Below are 8,002 nucleotides of genomic sequence, written 5' to 3'. Positions count from 1 at the left end.
GCAGGGAGGTTTGCCTTGCTAAAGCTATAGGCATCAATACCGAAACCATGGCGGACAATACCAGGCAAACATCCACAGCTATCAGGAAGGAGCTTGTAAAAGTTGTAATCAAGCCCCTCCGTAAGAATATATGCACCCCATCTACCACGAAGACAGGCGACTAGCACGCGCACGTGCACTACACACCAAATACAAAGGAAAACAATAGGTCGCTTATGTGGATGTGGCCAAATCCTCTCCCCCGCAACATTCACCCAGATTACCACAAGAAGAGATGAGAAAAGAGAGCAGAAGCACTGGTTAAAAGAGCAAAAGAATTCAGAGTACAAGATGTCGTCTACGTATAGACGCTGCAAGCGGCTGATCGGGGGCGGCAGTCGCCAGTCGCGGCGCACCAGTCGTTTCCGCTACCATCCGGAGCAGAAACATAGACAATAAGGCTAAAGAGGTCGCAATAGCCCTCACTTGCGTTGGAATGAAGGCTATATATTGATATTTAGCGGCAGTAAAACTGCTAGCTGGAATGTCGGAAATGGCAGTGTTTCACAAGAAGCCGCCCACATTCTATCAGCTGCAGCTAAAATCGATCGCAAAATTGCCCTAATTTGGGTTCCAGCATATACGTCCATCCCCGGCGACGAGGCGGCCATGATTAAGCCCGAGATTTCTACTTCCGGGCAAACGCGGACCCACCCGACTGCCAAGAGATGGACGAACGTTTGCAGGCCTATAAAAGAATCGTTGAAAATTATAGATTAGGAAGACGTCTGATGCCGCCCCCGGATCCTAGCTTAAATAATAAAGAGGCCTTAACCTGGCGGCGATTACAAGCCGGAAACTTCCCAAACCCTTTTTGGTTCTTTCACACTCAGATAGATGAGAGAAAAGATGATAAATGTAAGACCTGCGAAGCGAGGGGGCCCTCGACCATATAATTTGGGAATGCGCCCTAGAACTTCGGGCGCTAGGGACAACATTAAAAGTAGATAATCCTGCGAGACCCTGCTATTGTGATCGGACAAGCTGCGGAGACCGCCGCGTCGGATCTTAAGAACGGCGACAACGATCGAGACTGGAAGCAGGTGTCACGGACCCCCCCCCCCCCCCCCCCCCCCCAAAGCCAAAGCGGGGGGATTGTCCGGCTATGAGCACCCAAAAAATCGGCGCCGGTGAGACGCAGGCCGGCCGAAGGGAACAGCTCGTCACATGGCGGCAATTACCAGTGGTTCCGCCAACAAGTCAACGACCGGACAAAGGAGAGGAAACGACCAATTTCTGGACCCTTCAAGTGTCGAGTCTCGCTACAGAGAGCGGGCGTGCATTCTTCCCTTTCTTCCCGTGGTGGGCCACGAGGACAGCTTTCGGCTAAGGTGCCTCGTTGAATGCCGTCCGTTGACGTCGGACCGATGAGCCAGCCCAGGTGTAAACACGCACGGCGACAACCAGCTCCTCGCCAGGTCCAGTCAGAGGGGCGTGTCAACGAGTGCGAGCAGTGTTGGTGCGTATGTGTGAGAGAGCGGGAGATTGAGGTGACAAAGACACTCCCTCATAATGTGACCTGCCTCTCATCTAGGGAACATAGGGATTCAACCCTATAAAAACTGGTGACAAGTATGTGCCCAGGGTCGTAAAAAGGAGACTGTTCCTCTAGTCAGTCTCCCACTAACCAACGCTACCATGTATATACAGTATATAGAAGTTTCCCATCTCACTTCAAAGTCCGTCTCCAGCCGCCTCGTCCTTGTTCCTGCCCCGACAACTCAACCGCACTTACAACACGCAACCTGGGTCACGATACTGCTGCAAAGCGAGGTCCCCGCTGATAGGGTCCCTAGAAATATTGCTAGTATGTCGTCCGCCGGCCGCGGCGGGGGCTGCCGCTGAATGATCGCCGTGGTGGCGCTGCGGTGAACCGGAGTGCGCCACTGCTGACGGAGCAGACGACGCGCGCGCCCGTGCGCTTCGAAATGCATTCGCTGCATGCTCATTGTCAGGTGCCTTGTACATGCGATGCCGCTCTTTAGTCTTTGATTTCAGTTTAGTCGTAATATTGAATTCGCAGCCGAGTTGTTGGCATAACCACGGATGCGACTTTTTTTTTTTCGTGAGCGAAGTTTTGCGCGCATGCCCCTGAGCCGATGTAGAAACGAAGCTGCTTTTTATACCCTATTATCCTGCTGAAGCTACCGCCGTGCCGTATTGTAATGAAGACTTCTGAGGATTTTGTGCAAACAATTGCGATTGCATGGAGAACTATACTAGACGCACATTCTAGGCTCCAATTGGACCATGTGTGCGAGCAACAGAGCGCTGTCGCCGGCGTTTTCATTCACGCTATAGTTTCCTCTTAACTTCTTCGGACGCTTAGCTAAGTTATAACACGTATGTAGAACTAGAAACTTTCGGATGCATGCACAATTAAAGCACGCAAGATGGGAACCCGAGCCCTTCAAATCGCACCGCGCTTCAGGCAAACTGCTGATAGGCATGTACTTAGGAAGCCTAGTAGCCACTCATCAGAATGTGCCATTACTTTTGTTGACTTCCGTTTTGCAACCTCTAAAACATATTTTTACAGCCAGCCGTTAGTTGAGAGGAAGGGCACTAACACTTCTTTCAAACTCTGTCCTTGAAGGTGTTCATTTTCATTTTTCATTTCACCGAGAGCTTTTACCAGCTTTGCCACATTGTCCTTCGTACGACAAACTGCTCGAGACATAGAAGTCTGTTTCTTAATTTTTTCTTCTTCTTGACAGGGTGTTCTGAGTTAACTTTCGCAAGTATTTGCAGGCTATATATGCATGTTGCATCAGAAATAATGGTACAGTTCGTCGCAAATTAAGCAACGCCCATTGTAGGTGGGAAAGGTCTTGGTAATAGGCTTCAATCCGCTGCCAGGACACAAGCTGAGTTTCGCAATGTCCTGAATAAGATTAATTACCTCTTCTGTCGACTTTACAGCTATCTCCTTGACTTTGTTTCCTCGAATGCACACAGCAGCATTCATGGCAGCTTCACCACTGCGATGGAACAGAACTCGCCGATGGCAATTGCCTCCGGAGATTCGTCCTCGAATGTTCATTGTTCAACATCAGAAAGATCGACATTTGTCCCCAGTGGCGGTGGCATGCTGGTTTCTGCATTCCTGGGGCAGGCTCGCGTCACACGATCCACCACCGCTGTATTCTTCAACTGGCTCCACTGATGCTCCAGGATCAGTGCACTTTTTTTCTTTCTCTGCAGGTCTCCCTGCTGACTGTTTTTGCTCGTACAAGTTGCGCTCCTTTCTCTTGAGAGGAAGGGGTTTCAACAAGTATTTTGGAGTGTCAGGAAACAGCGTTGAGATGGCATCCTTCGTGAGTTGCGTAACATCCCGTGGAATCTCAATTACCTTTACCTGTCTTAAAACTTCGCTCAATAAAGCAGGGTTTGAAGTGTCGCTCACAAATGCCGACACTAGCTTATTCGTGTTACAGTAATGTGAGGGCAACCCCGATCCGGATCATCCGATATTTCTTTATACCGATATTTATATCAACGTCCAGGATTTCCTGTCTGCAACTCACAAAATAATGAGGAAGATATTCACCACTTGTGGGTTTGCCCGCCACTGAAGCCGACAATATCGGCACCTGACGGCAGTGGGCCTTTCACCGAGCAACCCATCTACGTACATTGCTTGCGCGCAAGGGCCTTATCATCGCTCTCTCTTGAATTTTATTAGAACACAGCCAGTATATTTTCTTTCATTCATTACGCCTTTTAACTTTCGTTTTGCATATTCCTTTATGCCCTAGCTGAGACAATAAACAATGTTATTGCCTTCGCAGCCGCGCTTGATGTTGCGCTCCCACTCTTGCCTCTTCCCTGCGTCTTTCGGTGTCCTGAAGAGAGAACATTTCACCTTGCACGAGCGCTACCCGGTCTTGCACCCGGGCGCGTATTGCCATACCATATCCCATAGGCGCACTGGAACAGACGACGCTTTCAGCGAGTTAAACGGCGATTGTTGCTGAAAGATCTCTGTGAACGCAACCTAAAGGTAACATACACTCACTGTAAAGGGCGATTGTTGCTGAAAGATGTCAGTGAACGCAACCTAAAGGTAACATACACTCACTGAGGCATGAAATGATTGTGGGAAAGGTAATTGCTTAGTGTAACTGTTGTCATACCGATTGTTACTTAAAGGTGTCTATAAACGCAACCTAAAGGTAACCTACGCTCACTGAAGGCAGAATATAATTACAGTGAAGACAATTGAAAAAAAAAAAAAATATTCAGAAAAAACAATAAAACACAGGAGTCGAACGCATGTTTAACTGGCATCAGTGAAGAGATGCGTGGTGTTAATCCATTGAGCCACCAAAACGACGGGAACAGCGGGCTTTAAATATGTTCTTATTTGTTTAGACAATATATCCACTATTTGTCGCTTGGTGGCGCTGCTCAGAGGAATCACGCGCCAGAGCGTCGTCTGCTCGAGTGCTCCTACGGGATATGGTTTGCTAATAAGCCACCCGGGCAAGAAACATGTGCTATCACGCTTACCCCGTTTTCTGGACATGACACGATCACATATCCATAAAAAAGGCACACTTGCACACATGCTAGCTAATTTGCGCGCATTCCGGCCCGCGAGCGAAAAAAAGTGCAAGTGGTGCACGAGCCTTGTCACGGCACAAACGGATCAGCGCGGCGCAGATTCGCAGTACGGCACAACCGCCACAGCCCCACGTACACAACGCGACCACGCTCCGAATGCGTACAGCGCCCCCTGCGCTTTCATCCGGGAAACGGCCAACCGGTTCCATAGGGAACCACGCTCGGACGGCAGACTAGCAAATACTTCTAGGGACTCTACCGCTGACCAGCAACGAGCCGTCCGCCTGGCGGCTGAGGCTGCGAAGAAGCAATGTATACCACGGCCGGTCTCGAGGGAGAGCGCGCGCGCTCTCTCCCTCGAGACCGGCCGTGTGTATACTCGCCAGTTAGTCGTGGAGGTCCCAGCCTCCGTTCCTTAGATCTGCGGGCCAGGAGCGGGGAGTAGGGGGCCTCCTAAATCGATGGAAAATAGTTTCAATCAACATGAAGAGACGGACCGAGGTTTCGTGATCTGTGTGGTGACTGGGGCCCGTGAGTCCGCGCCTTCCAAAATCTGTACGCACCTGTATGCACCATAACATCCGAGGCTACAGGGGAAGCCATCGACCGAAGCAGATGTTATAGTCAATGCTAAAAAAAGGGGATTGCGCTAAAAAAGACACGGACGAGAAGAGGACATGGACGGGTGCCCATCCATGTCCTCTTCTCGTCCGTGTCTTTTTTAGCGCAATCCCCTTTTTTAAGTATGTATGACCGACTAGCCCAACAACGTGCTCTGTTAAATTATAGTCAATGACTTCAAAGCAGCCATACGGAATTTCGGGAGGGACCGTCTATGTCAGCTGCCGCCAGGAATAGCCTTAAAAGCTACCGCCTAGTCCCTGGTAGGACGATAGAACTGGTATGGGTTCTGGCTTACTCGGGCAATCCCAGGAAAGGCAAGGCTCACGAATATATCCCAGGTTTCGTCGGCCGGGTGGTGAGTCCCTCGTCTCCCAAGGCAGCGAGGGAGGGCTTGCTCTCATTCCATGATATAACTCGCCATTTTAGCCTGGAAAGGCTAATCTTTCTTACCCCACACAATTCATTAAGCAAGTGCAGAAGATACTCTGGCGCAAGCTACAAACCCACTCCTTCCTCTGCACCAAATTATATTCGTATATATTAAAAGAGCAGGCTGGCTCCAAATGCAGTGTGGCGTTCACGCCGCTTTAGACCACAATACATGGAGGTGCGCGGCCTATCCGCCACTCGCCGATTAGGGAGCCTACATGTTGTGCCGCGGGCGCCGCAGCGCTCGGCTGCTCCCTAACATCTGCTCCCTACCGCCGATTTGCTGTCAGCTAGCTCCATCTCTGGAGGAGTGAGAGGCCATGCTGCACTGCTCGGATCCGGACATCAAGAATGGGGTCACTGAGTAGGCCAGAGAGATCGCCGCCAGCATGCAATGGTGACCATCTGCCGCGGACGGCTTGTTTCTGAAGAGTTGGGTCCTTCGCTCCGCAGAAGGGTTTCCCAGGCTTCTCTACTATTTTTGTCAGCCCCTGGGGAGCTAGCGCATTCCCAAATTACGTGGCTGAGGGTCCCTCTCTCCCCACATTGCTTACATTTATCGTCCTGTCTCTCATCTTTCTGGACGTGATATTCTGTTCTTGTTGTGGCTGTAGGAAGAAGGAAAAGAAAATTCATGGGCCTGCTACTGGCTCTGTAGCTGAGCCACCTCCGCTGCCTCGTGCAGACAGAAGAGAAAAACTGATTGGTTTATAGGAAGGGAAAGGCGCGGTAACTGTCTCACTTCTTTTCTGTGGACACCTCAACCACGCCATAAGGGAAGGGAGGAAGGTGGAAGTGAAAGTTGAAAAAGAGGCCGTAGTAGAGAGCTACGGAGTAATTTCGATCACCTGGGGATCTTTAACGTGCGCTGACATCGCAGATCAGGACTCCCCTGATGGGGCTGGGGCAGGTAGGTCACCGCCGCTTGCGGCGGGGGCTAGCCTACCACCGATTTTTGATCTGTTGTAGGCCGTCATTCCACCTGCCACCGCTTCGGTGGTGGACGACAGCTGTTGCTGCGGCGCGCGTCTTTCTTTGCCTCTTCCTTTTCTTTCTTCTCTGTTTTCTCTTCTGTCTGCACGAGGCAGCGGAGGTGGCTCAGCTACAGTGCCAGTAGCAGGGCCGTGCATTTTCTTTTCCTTCTTCTTACAGCCATAGCAACAACAACAACAACTGACATCGCACAGCACACGGACGCCTCTTCGTTTCAAGACAGATTGTTTTATAGGAAGGGGAAGGCACGGTAACTGTCTCACTTGTTTTCTGTGGACACCTCAACCGCGCCGTAATGGAAGGGAGGAAAGTGGGAGTTAAAGTGGAAAGAGAGAAAGAGGAGCCGTAGTGGAGGGCTACAGAGTAATTTCGACCTACTGGGGATCTTTAACGTGCGCTGACATCGCACAGCACACGGGCGCCTCTTCGTTTCGCCTCCATCGAAACGCAGCCGCCGAGGTCGGGTTCGAACCCGGGTACTCCGGCACAGTAGTCGGGCGTCTTACCACTGCACCACCCCGGCGGGGTAGAAATAGAGAAGAAAGAAGAGGGAGAGAAAGGCGCGCGCCGCAGCAAAGCCGTCGTCCAGCACCAAAGCGGTGGCGGGTGCAGTGACGGCCTACAACAGATAAAAATTCGGCGGCAGGCTAGCCCCCGCCGCAAGCGGCGGTGACCCACCTGTCCCAGCCCCATCAGGGGAGTATCTCCTACCCAAACTGGGTGAGTGTAATTTCCTGCCCGTAGACGCCGTCATGCGGTTGCCTCTGTTGCTCAGACGCTTATCCGGGGGTGGCACCAGCTTTCTGCTTTGTCTGTAAATTTCTACTATATTAGCAAATGTGCCTCACTATCGTTAGCAAATGTGGACATTCGTCCACATTTGCTAACGATAGTGAGGCATTAAAGGCTTTCACCTTAATGTTCTACAAGAGGGCAAAGTTAGACATATATTATAGAGCGATTTTTTTTTTTTTTTTAGCCTACAACAGCTGCACCAGTGTAGCAAAGCTCCTGCTACGCCAGGGAAGCTTGTGTAAGTTTAATCTGAGAAGTCAGCATGAAGGATTCTTTTTTTTTTTTTTTTCATTTTTTCATGGGAGTCAGCCGGCCCTTCGAGAAGGAAAAACGGAAAAACGAGAGATACAGAGGGGGCGCTGGGATTGGCAGGAAAATATAGAGTGATTCTACCGGAGAAGATGACCAAATAGACGAGAAACGCGTTAAGAGCTGTTGGAAAATTGATGGAGTAATGCAAAGGGCTGCAATGACGACAATCTCGGGGAAACAGGGGGAAAAAAGGGATTATAGGCTAGGTGGCGTTAGCTGCTGCTCGATACAAAGAGCAAGTTCA

This window comes from Amblyomma maculatum, chromosome 3 (assembly GCF_055883805.1).
Source record: "Amblyomma maculatum isolate TAMU_Amacu chromosome 3, ASM5588380v1, whole genome shotgun sequence".
Classification (NCBI taxonomy): domain Eukaryota; kingdom Metazoa; phylum Arthropoda; class Arachnida; order Ixodida; family Ixodidae; genus Amblyomma; species Amblyomma maculatum.
This window is presented reverse-complemented; position numbering follows the sequence as displayed.